The following is a 15799-nucleotide window of genomic DNA, read 5'->3' as shown; positions in this document are numbered from 1 at the left end:
CCGCAGTCCTAGTCTATATCAAAATTTGTTGGAGCTTGAACAAACTCTACTTGTGGCATTTGGAGCTGGATTCGGCATCTGACCGTTTGACTCCCATCAGTCGCCTCTCGAATTCTGCTTGTTGTTCTTTCATCTCTCTTATGTCATCTAGCGCTGTTATCATTTGGTTCTGTAGTGTCCCCGTGTAGATTTGGAGATTCTCATGTAGTCCGTCCAAACGGCTGATGTCGGAGGCGTTACCTTGGGTAGCAGCATTGATTTCTCGAATTCTGGTTGCTTGTTGTTCTGCCTGGTAGTTCTGGTTAGCTATAGCGTTCACGACAACGGGAAGTGCCCGATCAGCGGAGCCTCCTCCACTGACATTGTAAAAATCCCGACACATGCCAAATGGAGGACGCACGCCTTGTTGACGGCTCCAGTAGTAGAGGTGGCTTCCCCATATGGGAATGGGTCCCGGTTGATGTGGCCTGATCACTGGAGGATGGGGGATGGGAGGGTCAATTACTTCTGGTTCGGAATCTGTTCCGCTAGAAATTTCCACGATCTCCTTGTCGACTTCGTATTCCTCTCCGACTTCGATTTCGATTTCTTCTTCGACCTCTTCTTCGATTTCTTCTTCGATTTCTTCTTCGATTTCCTCTGGGTCTTCCTCCGGGTCTTCTTCTATCCAGCCGCCGTTACCTTGATTTAGGTAGTAGGGGTCTCCTGGTAAAGGAAATCCGGCCATTTGTCTGTACTGGGATAGAGGTATGAGATTTTTATGAGAAAAGAGTTTCTAATTAACGAATGCCTAAGCCTATTTATATCTTTACTGAGCGCAATGTTTTATCGTTTATTAATAGACTTATATTATTTCAATTTAGTGAATTTAGATTTTATAAGTTTTTGGCTTGTTGACTACTACGACCATTCCTCGACGTATATTGGTCAAATCCAGGATAAATATAGTTGATCAGGCTATATTTATTCTTGATTTGGTTACATACCCCAAGGCTCAATCGTGGTATTGCAACTTGCCATTCTACTTTTTAGAAAAAACTTGTCATGACGCGAGACTGATACGTGCGGTAAAAATGTATATATTTAAAAGAAAATATATTTCTATGAAAATGTTGTTATCAGAGGGTTTTTGGTTCCCGTTGTATTTATAGTTTGTATATCTTATGTGGTTAGATATACTTGGTTCACTATAAACAATGCTATGATACCAATCTGTCACACCCCCAAACCAGAATGACGAAAACATTCGGGGGTGGATGACTTCACGTAGTATCACAACGATTGAATATTGTAAAGAAAGTAACACAACCATCATATATATAACAATGAAAACGTGTATTGTTGCGTTATACATGTTATCAAAAGAATATTACAATATGATGAATAAATGTTTAATGATAAAATCATCCTTTGTGTTCCTTCTTCCAAAAGCTGGTAGTTTACCTGTATCACTGATTCCCTGAGAAATACAAGTGGTTTTGAAAAGTGTCAACAATTAAGTTGGTGAGTTCATGAGTGCTCCGAGTTGAAAAGTATATTCCTTTTGGTAGTAATTTGGTAAACGAGGTTTTTAGAAAATCCGATATTTTCTTGTAAGAATGAAAGAGGTTCCAAAACTGGAAATGTATTAGTAACTTTTATAGACAACAATGACAATAATTTAGTATGAAATTATAATGTAAGAAAACTGCGATGCACATATGAATCTCGTAAATCAATCTTGTTTTATACTTTTTATGTGAGCTTTATAACCATACTATTGACACTGACGGCCTGTAACAACATTCTTCAAGTGTTGCAGTGTTATGACATTTGTCACCCCAGACCTGCCGGTCTAACTATAGCTAGTAGTTTAGGTGCGGGATTGTCAATCCCGTATAGATCTATACACAAGTATCACGCTCTCCCTCCAAGAGATTATGGTATATAATACAGGACTTGAAATGTATACAAAAATGTACGTTGAAGTTTAAATGTCTCACATTGACTAGTATAAATAGATTTACAATGAAATAACCTTACTTCTTTTGAAAGTAGTTCGTTTTCAAACTGTATAAAATGTATGATTGACTTGCTAACTATACCCATTATAGTTTTTCAGATAGTATGTTCCATTTCGTAGACATAACTTAGTGATATAATTGCCCTTGTATACCTAAGATGTTTGTATCGATAATCGAAGTTAGAAATTGCATTTATGTTTAGAAAACGATACTTTTAACGTGTAATGTACTTGTATTTCCCCCCTAAAACATGTAAAAGAATTGAAAAGTAGGGGTATGAACTCACTCGTTAAGTTTGAAGAGAGGGGCTAGAGTTGAGCAGAGTTTCGATCGCGGATAGTTGCGTCGTCGGGCTCTTCGGCAACTTCTGCAACGTAAATCTTTCGTCGGGGCTCGAGTGCGGAAACCGAGGTGAGAAAAGGGTCTCTGGAGCTGGGAGAATGTCTGAGAAATGGTGAAGGTGTGCCAAAACCCGAGCCTTATGCCCTCTATTTATAGGGCTGAAAACCCCCGTACGCGGCGCGTACTGCCGGAGTACGCGGGGCGTAGTCAGTACGCGGGGCGTACTTCGGTTACGCGGGGTGTAATAAGGCGTCATGGCTTACGACTCCTGGCTAGCTAGGCGTAGTTTGGGCGGGCCGATGGGACTCGACCCTGGGTCTAGTACGCGGGGCGTACTCCCAGATTACGCAGGGCGTAATCCCTGCTTCCAACTTCTAAATTCCGTAACTTTCGCGTACGAGCTCCGTTTTTCGCATTCTTTATATCCTCGCGTAGGTGAGATTATGCTCTACAACTTTCATTTAGACTCCGTCGGCTAGTTTTGACTTTATTTTTAATGATATAATTTTAATAGGCCGGGCCTCCTAAAGTTCGTTAAAATTTCATAGGTTCTTTATTCGACGTCGGTTTTCGTTTGTCTTTTTATTGTTTTATTACCACCGAGGAGATCTTCAACTTCCGTTTAGGTGGCGATAGCTAAATAATATTCGATCTTCAATCCGAGTTTTTAGCCCTTTACTACTGTTACGAAACTTTGAAAATTCGTAACTTCTTCATACGAGGTCCAAATTGGGCGATCTTTTTATGCACGCTCATCTTTCAACGAGATCTACGACTTTTGTTTAGATACTTTAAGGCTAAAATGTATTTTATCGAGATTTCACTTTTTACGTCAAATCATGTTTTAACGTCGAGTCGTAATTATGCGAGTGGTTATAATTTCTTCAATATAACTCGGTTTTGAGTGTTCTTTATGTCTTTGGAAACCTGGGCATGATATCTAATATTCGATGCATCCCAACTTAGATACCTGAACACTTTATTTTCGAGGTTAATTTCGTTGTTTTTAGCTTTCGAGTGTTTACAATGCTTTTGGGAAAAAATAGGGTTGTCACACCAGTGGAGAAGGCAGTGCTTCGAAAGCCAAAAAAATCACAACAATGCAAGATAGAGGGAAAAATATTGTTGTGATAAAGTCAAAAGAAGAAAGAAAGGCAATGGTGGAGGCTGAGATGGAAAGGAAAAGGAAGATTCATAGTATATTGAGGCTACGACAAAATGATCCTCCTCATCTAAACAAGGGAGATCCTAGAAATTGGATAGCTACAAAAATATCGAAGCAAGGGTGGTGTACAAAAAAATGCATGAATTTGAGAAGAAACCCAGAAAGAGTTATGATGAGTTGACTTGACTTCCCAATCAATGAGATGATGTTCACAACCGCCCAGTATAAAATTATTGATAAATTCAAAAATCTAGATGACTTCACACACATGAAGCTGAGGTTTCATGCTGTTTTGGGGAGAGCATAGGAGGAAGTATGGTCTTGTGTAAAAATTGTTCAAGTTTTGAGTGTAACAAAAGATGAAATTTTCGAAAACATGTTATAAAACTTTCGATATCATGTGGTGAGAGCTAACAAAGTTGCATGTAATTTCGCCATTGCTGACTTTCCACTAATGAAATTGAATGATCTTATTCAAGTTGCATATATTATTAAGGAGTCGAATGAGTCAAAGCTTCAGGGAACAAGTAAAGATGTTTTGAGATTGTGACTAGTTCATCTTAAAATCTTCATTAACAATTATTATGATTGTCTTGCTTTAATTGACATAGACTTAGCTATGTCTTTGGGAAAAGAAGTTTTTGTGCCTCAACCATTGGTGAAAAAGAAGGTTAAATTAATTTCATATGTTGATGCTGAAGTTTGCTTGAAGCCATATGGGATTCTTTTTGTTGGAAAAGGGAAGAATGGAAGAAAGTAAAAAATTTTGTTTCAAATTAATGATGTGAAAAGGTACAAAACATCACAATATACAAACTTACATGTTCGTATGAATAGTTACAAGAAGAACTTTGAAGAAGATAAGGCCAAAATGCGAAAGATCATGAATTGGTATGCTGAAGTTTGGAAGACATTGCATAAAGCTGCTCAAGTGTTAGTCAACTGACTTCGACACTTATTACAAAGGGGTAGATGGTTAGTGTCGAAATTGTTATAATGTGTCGAAGTGTATTTTAGCAGTTTCGAATAGTATGTTATCTATTTACTAAGGAATTTATGTTTTGAAGTCTAAATGCTTAGTCCGTAGTAGTTTTTGTATTCCTTACTTTTCTCCTATAAATAGGAGTTGTTGCTTAGAGATAGATAAGAATTTTGGAGTCTGTAACTGTGAAGCATAATATAAGCTGAAACAAGATCTTATTTACTCTCGGTGTTCTTAATTCTCGTTACTCTGATATTCGTTTTCATTTCTTGATTTAATACTTCATCAGAATGCCCATTTTCCACTAATAGAATTCTCGTACAACAATAGCTATCACAAAAGTATCAAAGTCGCTCCCTTTGAGGCTCCTTTTGGATGAAAATGAAAATCACCTCTCTGTTGGGCTGAAGTGGGAGACACACAACTAGCGAAGGGACTGGTACCCATCAACACTCTCACAGGTCCTGAAATTTCCGAGAAACAACTGAGAAGATTGTTCAGATTATGGAATAACTGAAGGCGTCTAGGGACCGACAAAAGAGCTATGCGGATAAAAGACGAAAGCCTTTAGAATTTCAGGTAGGTGATCATGTGTTGCTCAAGGTCTCTTTGTGGAAAGGGATGATACGCTTCAGAACGCATGGGAAATTGAATCCTAGATAGATCGGACCCTTTGAAATCCTTGCTAGGATTGGGTCGGTTGCTTATAAACTCCACCAACCACTTGAGCTCAACAATATACACCCTCTCTTTCATTTGTCAAACTTAAAGAAATGCCTATCTAATGAAAATATCATTGTTCCGCTTGATGAGACCGAGGTGAATGAAACCCCTCATTTCATTGAGGAACCTATTGAAATAATGGACAGAGAAGTGAAGCGGACAAATCAAAGTCGTATTCCCATAGTGAAGGTTCGATGGAGTGCCAAGCGTGGACTTGAATTCACATCGGAATGCGATGAACAGATGATGCAAAAGTACCCCCATCTTTTCACTAGTTCCTCAAGGCTGATTTAGAATGGATTTCGGACAAAATTCCCTCTAATGGGGGGAGGATGTCACAACAAGCAAATTAGGGCTTAGATTGTGAAGCTTGTACACAACAATTTCCTCTATGTAAGCTTGTTGCATCTAATTAGTGAAATTCAAACTACAATGTTAAATGAAATCATATGTGCATACATTTAGGAATCAAGTTGAAATAGCCTCTCGTAAGCCCAAGACGGGTCCAATAGCTAAACTAAATCAATGTTGGGCCTTGGCCCTAAAGTTCTCGGCCCAACACCCTATTGGACGGAAAACTCTTCCTTGGGCCTTATTGGGTCAAAAACTTTTCTTTGGGCCTTAATGGACCGAAAACCTGTTAATGGGCCAAGCCGAAACCCGAAATCCCATAAATTTATCCCACTGTGGCCAAAACCCTCTAGGGTTTCAGTTAGGGCATGAGTAAAAAAAGAAAAAAAAAAACAAAATCCAAAAGCTTGCCACCTCAATGATTTACCCTCTCTTAACCATAAGGCAACCAAGCAATGCATGTAACTACCCACCATGCATCCATGAACTACACCTTATGGACCACCATGCATCAAAGCACTTAATTCCCTCCTCCCTCTTAAACATGTTTCCGATCCCACACCCACCCACACACCAAACATTTTTCTCTCAACTCACTCACAAGTTTCTCTCATTTCTCTCTCAAAAATTTGTGTGTGTGTGCCATACCCAAAGGGTTTTCTCTTCAAGTAACTCACAAGAACTAGGTAAGTTCCTTGTAATACTCTAATGGTTATATACATGTTATGATAAAGATCATTCCATTTACACACTCAGTTTTGTGTGTATGATTCTCAGAACATCCCCCATTTTCTAGTGGCCTTCAAGTTACACAAAGTTAGGCTTAACAACTTCTTTTTTCTTCTTCCTATCACATGAAATCAAGGTGAGCTTCATACCCCACTATTTTTGTGTTTTTCATACTTTTTTTTGGGCGGGGGTGGGGTGGGGGGGGGGGAATACAAGTCAAGTTTCGTGTAACCATTGGATAATTGCATGCACCTACATGCTTATGTAACAATTTGAGCTTATAATGCTGATTATCTCATGTTGATATAACATAAAATCGAGACTTACAAGCCTCATATTTGCTAGATCATGGTTATGTGTTAAATATGCAACAAATACTTGTGTAAAAAGGTAATTTTCTCATGTAGTTTCATAAAACTCATGATGAACATGTTCATTCACATATTTGTTATATAAAAATTTGTGGAGATGGGTTGGTCACTCAAAGTTTTCGAAATCATAGTATGTATATATCCATGTATGTTTACTTTTGGATATATACATACTCCCTTTTTAAAAACCTACACTAATATTTGGATAAAATGTTGAGTTTATGATTTATGGTGTTACAAAAGTTATGACATATTTGAGTTAAACTTAAACAACATATTTGGTGTTATGAACTTGCAAAAATCGGTAAAAAGGATGTTAAACATAATAAAAAAGTTTGATATTTTACTAAAAATAATATTATTAGTAAAATAGTCGTGATCTTATCGTCATCATTTGTGGATGGTTTATAGCCCAAGATAATATGCTATTTTTGCAATATATGTTACAACTAGACATATTCACTAAAGCCTATTTATATATAATGTTGTAAATAGTTTAACCGAATCATATAGAAAACAGTTTTTTGATAGAAAAAATGCCCGTCATAAACTATCTGTCATAAAACTCACATTACATAAGTCATAAGCAGCATGTCATGAAATCTGAGAACCGCATGTCATGAATTTACATTAGTGATAATATTTCAATATTCAATAAAGAGAGTAGAACTTTTGATAAAACCGTTAATGCTCTCGTGAGACACTATCTTCACCATACCTACCTAGTGTACACTCTAAGTCTTATATGTGAGAATAAGGATGATCTGATGCGCAGGGACAAGGTTTCAAAACTCAAACCTTGAATGAATGCGTAAGATCAATGTATGCTTACAAATAAGTGTTCCAGTTAAGTATGGCAAGACCAGTCAAGTCTGAATAAAGACTTCAAACAAAGTATTCAAGATATAAATGAAGAGAGAAGATAATAATCAATGTAAAGATATTAAATGAAGAACAATAAGAATGTTTTTGAGAGAAACTTAGTAAAAGCAACAGAATTGAATGAAAGATCCGACATTGACTTTGCATTGAAAGCTCCTATAAATAGGAGTGAAAGTTACATCGAATGAACTAGTTACATAGGACTGGACACTAGAAATTTTTCTAACATTCTGATTGTCTAATATTACAAAAGACTAAGCATATAAAATGACATATCAATACAAAGACAAAGTTTAAAAAATGCATAAAGACAAAATATATTGACTCTGGATCAACAACCATTCCGGACATGAGGATCATTCCGGAATGCCTTTACTTCAGCATCTCATCTTCTTCTCTTTTGGTTCGAACAGATTCCGGACCACTCTTCACATTTTGACACCAGACCATTCTTTGTTCCGGAACATCTTCACATCGGAATTAGAGCTTGGGATTGCTAGAGGTTCACTTTCTGGTTCCAACAATCTCCCCCTATATGAACTTAGCAATCCAGACAACTTATGCAACATCTTCTTTGCTGAAGGTGTAGGCTCTGAATAGCCATTCTCGGACTTCAATATACCAGGATAGATAACTCACAAACTTTGCTTTGACCTGTTCCAGAGCTTTAGATTTGGAGGCACGAGAAATGAACTTCCGCAGAGCTTTGGTAGGAACCAGGTGTTTGTCAAGTGCTCAGAAAATGTCCTTCTGGTTTGTTTTTGTGGCAGTGTAGACGAACCCTAGAACTGGTTCTTCGATTGGACCATCTGCAAGCAATTCAGCTTCCGGAAGGTCGAAGTTGATTTTCGCAACAAAGTATTAAGTTCTATACAAGTGTGCAAGTTCATAGTCTCCTCTACAAAATTCCGCAACATAATCTATAGGGAAGCTCAGAGCAGTGTCATAAGCACCCATACTGATGTCATCTCTTTGAATTCCTCAGAAGTGAGCAGCCAGTGTGAGGATGTCAATTGGAATTATCGAAGGGAAATCAACATCAGTAATGGTCTGGGGTGTTGTTTTGTTACGAAGGATGTGAAATCGCAATAATGGGCGGTTGAGATCAAATTTCACCAGAATTTTTCTTTCGAAACCATCAACTTTGGTAATTCTCTTCCTTGTCTATATTTCTTTGAGAGGTTGTGCAAGCTTGGAGTAGAGTGTTTCAAGCATTTCACGCTCACTCCTGAGAGTCACTTCCGGATCGTCAGATGGGAGAAGAGGAGCGAATTAAAATGTAGTATTTGTTGTTAGGTGGGAGAGGAAGATCTAGTTGTTCGGAGTAATTGGTAGGAACATCGTAATACATGATTGGGATAATCTCATGATCACGGAGAATGCCTTCATGACAAAGAGGAGAAACCCCACGCAGCGGATAAGGATTATCCATGAGAGCTTGGATCTGGATGTTGTCCTCTAATGCTCGATTGATTTCCTCCTGATACCATCCATGTTTTTGCTTTGGAAGAGGTCTGGAGCGAGCAATTTTTACGCTGTTAAAGGCTTTTTGCCTTTATCTCTCCTCAATGTATCTATGATAAGCTTCATATTTTCATGAATGACGAAATCTGGAGTGGGTTCGGAAGAGGTTCTCCCGGAATTTCATCAGGGATCTAGAGTGGGGAACCCTGGTCTAGTGGAGCAATTTTTGGGGCCATAATCAGAGGAAGCACTGAAGGCATGGCTTAGAAGGCTTGAGTAGTAAGTAGAGATTTTTCCTTTTCCATTTGAATACCCATCTGAAGAGCATCAGGTAGAAAAGATGGCTAGAAAACATTAGACCAAATTCTCTTTTCTTCATCTGACATAACCTTTGGAAACAGCTTCTACGGAGTCTCGAGACCAAGAACTGACATTATCACCAACTTGTCTTCATCACTGTCTTCATCATTCCTTTTAGAAGGAGAGATGGGATGGATCTTTAGGTCACCTTTATCAGAATCATTTACATCCCAGAGTGTAAACTCTGAGCCAGGCTTCCAAGTTTGGCTAGGGCCTTCTCCCCCTCTTGCATCAGTGAACCTTCGGACCGGTGCAAGTATCAATGACTCCTTCAAGCCGTAAAAATTTTCAAACACCTTTTGGGGTCTGGTGTTGATTTGTTTGGTGAGAGAATCATATGCTTCAAAATTCGATGCTTAAGCAGCAAGATGATCGAATAGATGCCCCAGGACAGCTAACATCTCATAAAACTTTTGATTGGGAACATCAATAACGTTCCAAGCGGATTGAATAAGCTTGATGAGGACTTGTTGAATGAAAAGATTCATCTCGTCCATCTTCTTGATCTCCTTCTCCAATCTTTGGATCTGTTTCTCATGACGCACATGGGTCTGCTTAATAAAATCGTTGGTAGCACACACGAAGTCATCATGGACTTTGATCATAGAGGTAATTGTATCGAGATAATGTTCAACCGAGGCATCATATTTAGCTTCAACCTCTTCAAGTGAATTCTTGAGCCAGATAGAGATCAGTTGATCTAGTTGAGCATCTGGTTCGGCAAACTGAAGGTCCGGACTGATGTGAGAGAGACTGAAGGATAGCATCAAGTTTGGAATCAAATCCGAAAACCTTTTGAGCAGTTTTTATGTTGAGCTATGTTACAGATGTTTCTGTTGAGGAGACATTCTTCACAGTATCCGACACATTGGTTTGAATTTCGAGAAGAGAAAAAGGGTCAATGTAATCACCAGCTGAGGATCCGGTGCCAGAATCTGAGTGTTACGACTTAGCTTGACAAGATGAAGGATTTGTGGAATGACCAGTCTTAGTGGTGGCATCATCTTCATATATCTTGGAGTTGGATCCACCATCCGGAGTGGTTGAAGAAGAGGATCCGAAGTCAAAAGAAAACTTGGAGGGCTTAGACTGAAAGTGGATGGAAGACATGAAGTTTGGATTCAAAACTATTTTGCCTTCATCTGTGAGCATTATTTCTTTAGATAATTATTCATACGGATCAACATGGAATATGTGGTTGTGAGTGGTTATTGGTGATTGTTCGGAAGCTAGCTCTTTATCAGCATCATCATCTGTAGGAGGAACATACGAAAGATTGTTTTGAAGGGATTTATTATACATTAAAGTAAGCGTATCCTCCCCTTGAGTTCTTGTCAGATTCGAACGTCTGGAAACAACCCTGTTTACGTAATCTTCCCATTTAGGATCATTAGCACCTGTTCGTGCTACACACCTTCCAGGTATTAGACCAGTTGTGGCATCCGAAGTCGAAGAGACTGCTTTGGCTACAAAATGCTTAGGGTCCGGAACAGGGGTTCCAAAGTGTGCATGTGGAAGAAATGTGAAGGTTATCAAATGTGATGCGTGGGTGTGTTCCAGGGGGTACAAGGAAATATGGTCAATACCGGCATCACCTTTTTGGGAAGGTGAGGGTGGATTATGTGGAGACTACCCGTGAGTGTGTGCATGTGATTTTGAAACATCAAGGGGTACCTCAAATGAGTGGGTAGGGGGTGTTCAGATGGCCAGAATCAGCTTGAATGTCATGTGTTCCCTCCTATTGAGAGGAGGAAGTGACTTTTTTTTGGCTTTGTCTTTACGGGAGAATTCTTCCGTTTGGCAGATTTCTTAATCTTTGATCCGGACACGAAATGTTTCGCCTTATCTGAAACAGGCTCAACGGATGCTGGGGCGGGTTGTGTTGGGTTAAACACAACCGAAGTCTCCATATGATGTTTCAAATAGATCGATTCAGAAGGTATTGAGGCCAGCATATCATCCGAAAGTCGTCTAACCAGACCAAAAGAAGATTGGTTTGGAATTTTATAAGCTTTGACAACTTTGAAGGAAAGACATACCTCCGGATGAATCATGGAAATAGAAAGTGGTTCAAAAAGCTTCTGGAAGATTTGTTTAATCATTAGTGCCAAGAACATAGGGCTTGATATTTTGTTATCCTTCCTTTTGATGGAAAACTTGCAGAAGTGTTGCCATTGGACATCCGGAAGATCAACAACGTTTGTGCGTCCGAAAAGGATGCTATAAACCATATATATAGCCAATCCTTGCTAAAAGTGTTCATACCGCCGTGCTTTCCAGACAACCGTCAAATGATGAAGTACATCAGCACTATCCAAAGTCCAGGGACGGCTGATTTCTTGAAGTCTTTAGCCCTGTAGTCTTGATTGTAGCCAATGTGATTCAGGAATGTCTGAAACTCTTCAATGGTAGGATCTTAAACTCTGAAATCCCTAGGGTTTTATTTTACAACGATGGCTTTGAGAAAAGTGGATTTGAAGACGGGCACAATCCTGTTGCCAATGATCATGGTCTGCAACACACTGTCATGATGTTTAATGCTTGTAAATGCTCTGTGAATATGATGAAGTGGAAGAGGTGGTTCAGGAAGATTAGTGAGGGGAGCAACGATTGGATGATTTGCTATGAACTCAATCATAATACGCACTGATTCATCATAATCTTCAGGATTCAGGGAAAACAGTTGTGTCGTGTCCCTGAGAAATGGTTTAGGGAATGCTGATCATGATGAACCTTTTGATCGCTTCTTCTTAGCGATGGACTTCTTAGGAGTTGAGGCGGTTGGAGAAGTTTTTTGTTTTGTAGATTGGGACGACATTTTTGCAGAATGATGAGTGCTTGATGAACCTGAAGAACACAGTGATGAGTGCTTGAAGGTTTGGAGGGTTTGTGCGCATAAAAAGGTAAAAGAAGGTTTAATGGCTATATATAGGTAAGTGAAATGGGTAATGTTAATGAGGGTAATGATGAGGGTCCGAATATGAAACGACTTCCATTAAATGAATAACTGCTTTTGGGGGATTGAGTTGACCTAGGAAGGGAAAGGTGAGGTTGTTTTTTAGCTTGAAATGGCAAACATTAAATGGCGATTCGATGGTTGCTTTATGGAGGCGTGCAAACCTGTCTATTAGATGCATTTTATATGCATCTTTTAGCATAATTTCCTACATATTTCATTATAAAAAGCTAACTAATTCCCGATTATTCCTATGTATTTCGTGTTTCATGATTATTTTTTAGAATGCCCGTAATGCTCATGTTTGTTATGATTTTTCAGGGCTATTTGGAACATATGGATGATTGTGCAAGTTCGGCATGCCTTTGTGGATGCTTTGGATCGTAGTTCGCAGGTTATGATCGCAGTTTGCTTACGAACATTTGTCGAGCCAAAAATATGATGTGTTTTAGCCAGATGAACATTCCTATGTGCACATACAAACCCTAATTCTTGGATCTAGGTTTCTCTAATTGAACATACATTGAATCCAAGACTTTTGAACAATAGATCTAGGTAATAACATAAGAAAAACATATCTAGAATATTACCTTAAGTTGCTTGCTTGAATCTTCTTGTCCTTGGAGCTTAGAGTCACAATTGTCACTCCTCTAATGGCTCACAAACACCAACTTGCAAGAGGATGATTATAGAGAGAGGAGAGAGGAGGAAGAAATCGGCCAGGGTTCCTTTAGAGACAAGGGTGCCGATTTTCCATGACCCCTAGGGTCTGTTTATACTTGTAAGGCTCCTAGGGTTTCACCCTTAAAATCTAATTGGATAACTTAGGCCCTAAGCAATCCAACTACCCTAATGATAAGCCTTGGACGATTTCAAGGTCTATCCAAAGTCCTCAAAACCGTCCCCCTTTATCCTTAAGGGATTATAGCGTAAAGTAAAACTATCATACGCTTGACAGTTTATGCCCTTCTATTTAATTAATCTCTTTAAGTCACCAAATTAATTCCTAATTAATTTATGACTTATATTAATCAAATAACAATATTATTATTCCTTATATTATTCTCATAATATATTAATAATATTTCTTCTCTCATTATAAATCATCCTATCAATTTGCTATGGTGAAGGCAACCCAAAAGGACCATGCTCAATCGGGTCAAGTACTTACCAAATATAGTTGCAGCCTTAGACACTATTCCAACAGTCTCCCACTTGGATAAGTCTAGTAACTATATATACCGATTAGCAATCGTAGCTCTCAAAAATGCTGTCAAACTCTGATCTTATCAATCTTGTCCTATAGATAAGGGATCGTACAATCCCCTGTTTAGATATCATGTTAACAATTCTATGGAAACAATTTGTCTCGCAATTGGTTTCTCGATCTCAGATTTATTTGACATAGAACTTAATCGAACACATCAATTTAGTTCTAACCGGGCCTGGCACATAAGTCAAATCAAATCATCGAGCGGCCGAGATATTGCTTTTACCATCTTAGGATAAAAGTAACAGATAAACTTCGACTTATATGCATTTACTTATTCATTAACCAACTATACACAACAATGCGTTTTATAACATCAAGTTACTGATGCGGTTTCGCATTATCAATGTACAACCAATTAACAAATAACAAACCATATATCTAGGTTTTAAGACCATATGATATTATCGTCTTGCGATCACCCTTTTATCACATTCCATAAGGTGATTCCAGCAAGCGCGGGTTTGTTCTAATGCTCAAAACTAGTTCATAAGCACTTATGAACGTTGCAACAAACTTTTGCTATGTCTAATACCATTTAGACAATCTACACACCAATTCATGACAATCTTCATTCATACCTACTTCCAACATATGAACGATTGTGGACAATTCGAATAATTCGATTACTCTTAATAAACTCAATTATTCTGGAAGTCAAAACATGCAAAGTGAAACAATAGTTAAACAATTAACATAAGATAGTAACATTACTCATAAATAATACTCTTTTATTTAATCATCAAATGTTAATTACATTTATCTATTATGAGTTTCTAATATATCTAATCTATACTAATATCATCCTTCAGCCCAATATTCCTAGCATGCTGCAAGTGCTTAACCGTGCTCAATCCCTTCGTAAGCGGATCTACTGGGTTATCTTCTGATGACATCCTCTTCACCACGAGTTGTCCTTCTTCTACTCGATGTCTAATAAAGTGATATTTTTTGTCGATATGTCGAGATCTACCATGATCCCTCGGTTCCTTGGTCAAGGCAACCACTCCTTCATTATGATAGAAAATCTCCATAGGCTCTTTTATGGTAGTCACAACTCCAAGATCACTAATGAAGTTCTTTAACGATATTGCCTACTTTGACGCTTCGCTCGCTGCAATGTACTCTGATTCGCTCGTTGAATCAGCTACGGTTTCCTGCTTGGAACTCTTCCAAGTTACTGCTCCTCCATTAAGAGTAAAGACCCAGCCCGACTGTGAACAAAAGTTGTCCCTGTCGGTTTGAAAGCTGGCGTCACTATACCCTCGCACCTTCAAGTCATCACTCCCTCCAAGGACTAAAAACCATTCCTTGGTCCTCCGAAGGTACTTAAGGATATTCTTGACCGCAATCCAATGGGCTCTGCTAGGGTTCCCTTGATATCTATTAACCATGCTCAAAGCAAATGCTACATCAGGGCGAGTACAAGTCATAGCATACATGATTGAGCCAACTGCGGAAGTGTATGGTACTCGGCTCATTTCTGTTATTTTGGCTTCAACACTCAGACTTTGAGTCTTACTCAACTTGGCATTATATTGTATCGGTAATTCTCCCTTCTTCGAGTTTTCCATACTAAAACGTTTTAGTACTTTATCTAAGTAAGTGTTCTGACTAAGTCCTATTAGTCTCTTACTTTGTTCTCTCACTATCCTTATTCCCAGAATATAGGAAGCCTCTCCAAGTTCCTTCATAGCAAACCACTTCCCGAGCCAGGACTTAACCTCCTGCAGTGTCGGGATATCGTTTCCTATGAGCAGTATGCCATCGACATACAAAACGAGAAAGCTGAATATACTCCCACTGGATTTGACATATACACATGATTCATCTTCACTTCGTACAACTCCAAACTCTTTGACTTTCTCGTCGAAGCAAAGATTCCATCTGCAAGATGCTTGCTTCAGTCCATAAATGGACTTCTCAAGCTTACACACTCTTTTTGGATGCTTCGGATCAACAAAACCCTCTGGCTGAGCCATGTAAACATCCACAACCAATTTCCCGTTAAGGAAAGAGTTCTTGACATCCATTTGCCAAATCTCATAATCATGAAATGCGACAATAGCTAGCATCACTCTAATAGACTTTATTTTCGCAACTGGTGAGAAGATCTCATCATAGTCAACTACGGGAGTTTGAGTAAAGCCCTTCGCAACCAATCACGCCTTATATGTGTGTACGTTTCCATCCACATCAGT

Source organism: Lactuca saligna, chromosome 8, assembly GCF_052625555.1.
Source record: "Lactuca saligna cultivar CGN05327 chromosome 8, ASM5262555v1, whole genome shotgun sequence".
NCBI lineage: Eukaryota > Viridiplantae > Streptophyta > Magnoliopsida > Asterales > Asteraceae > Lactuca > Lactuca saligna.
The sequence above is the reverse complement of the archived record's forward strand: the minus strand, read 5'-3'. Positions refer to the sequence as shown.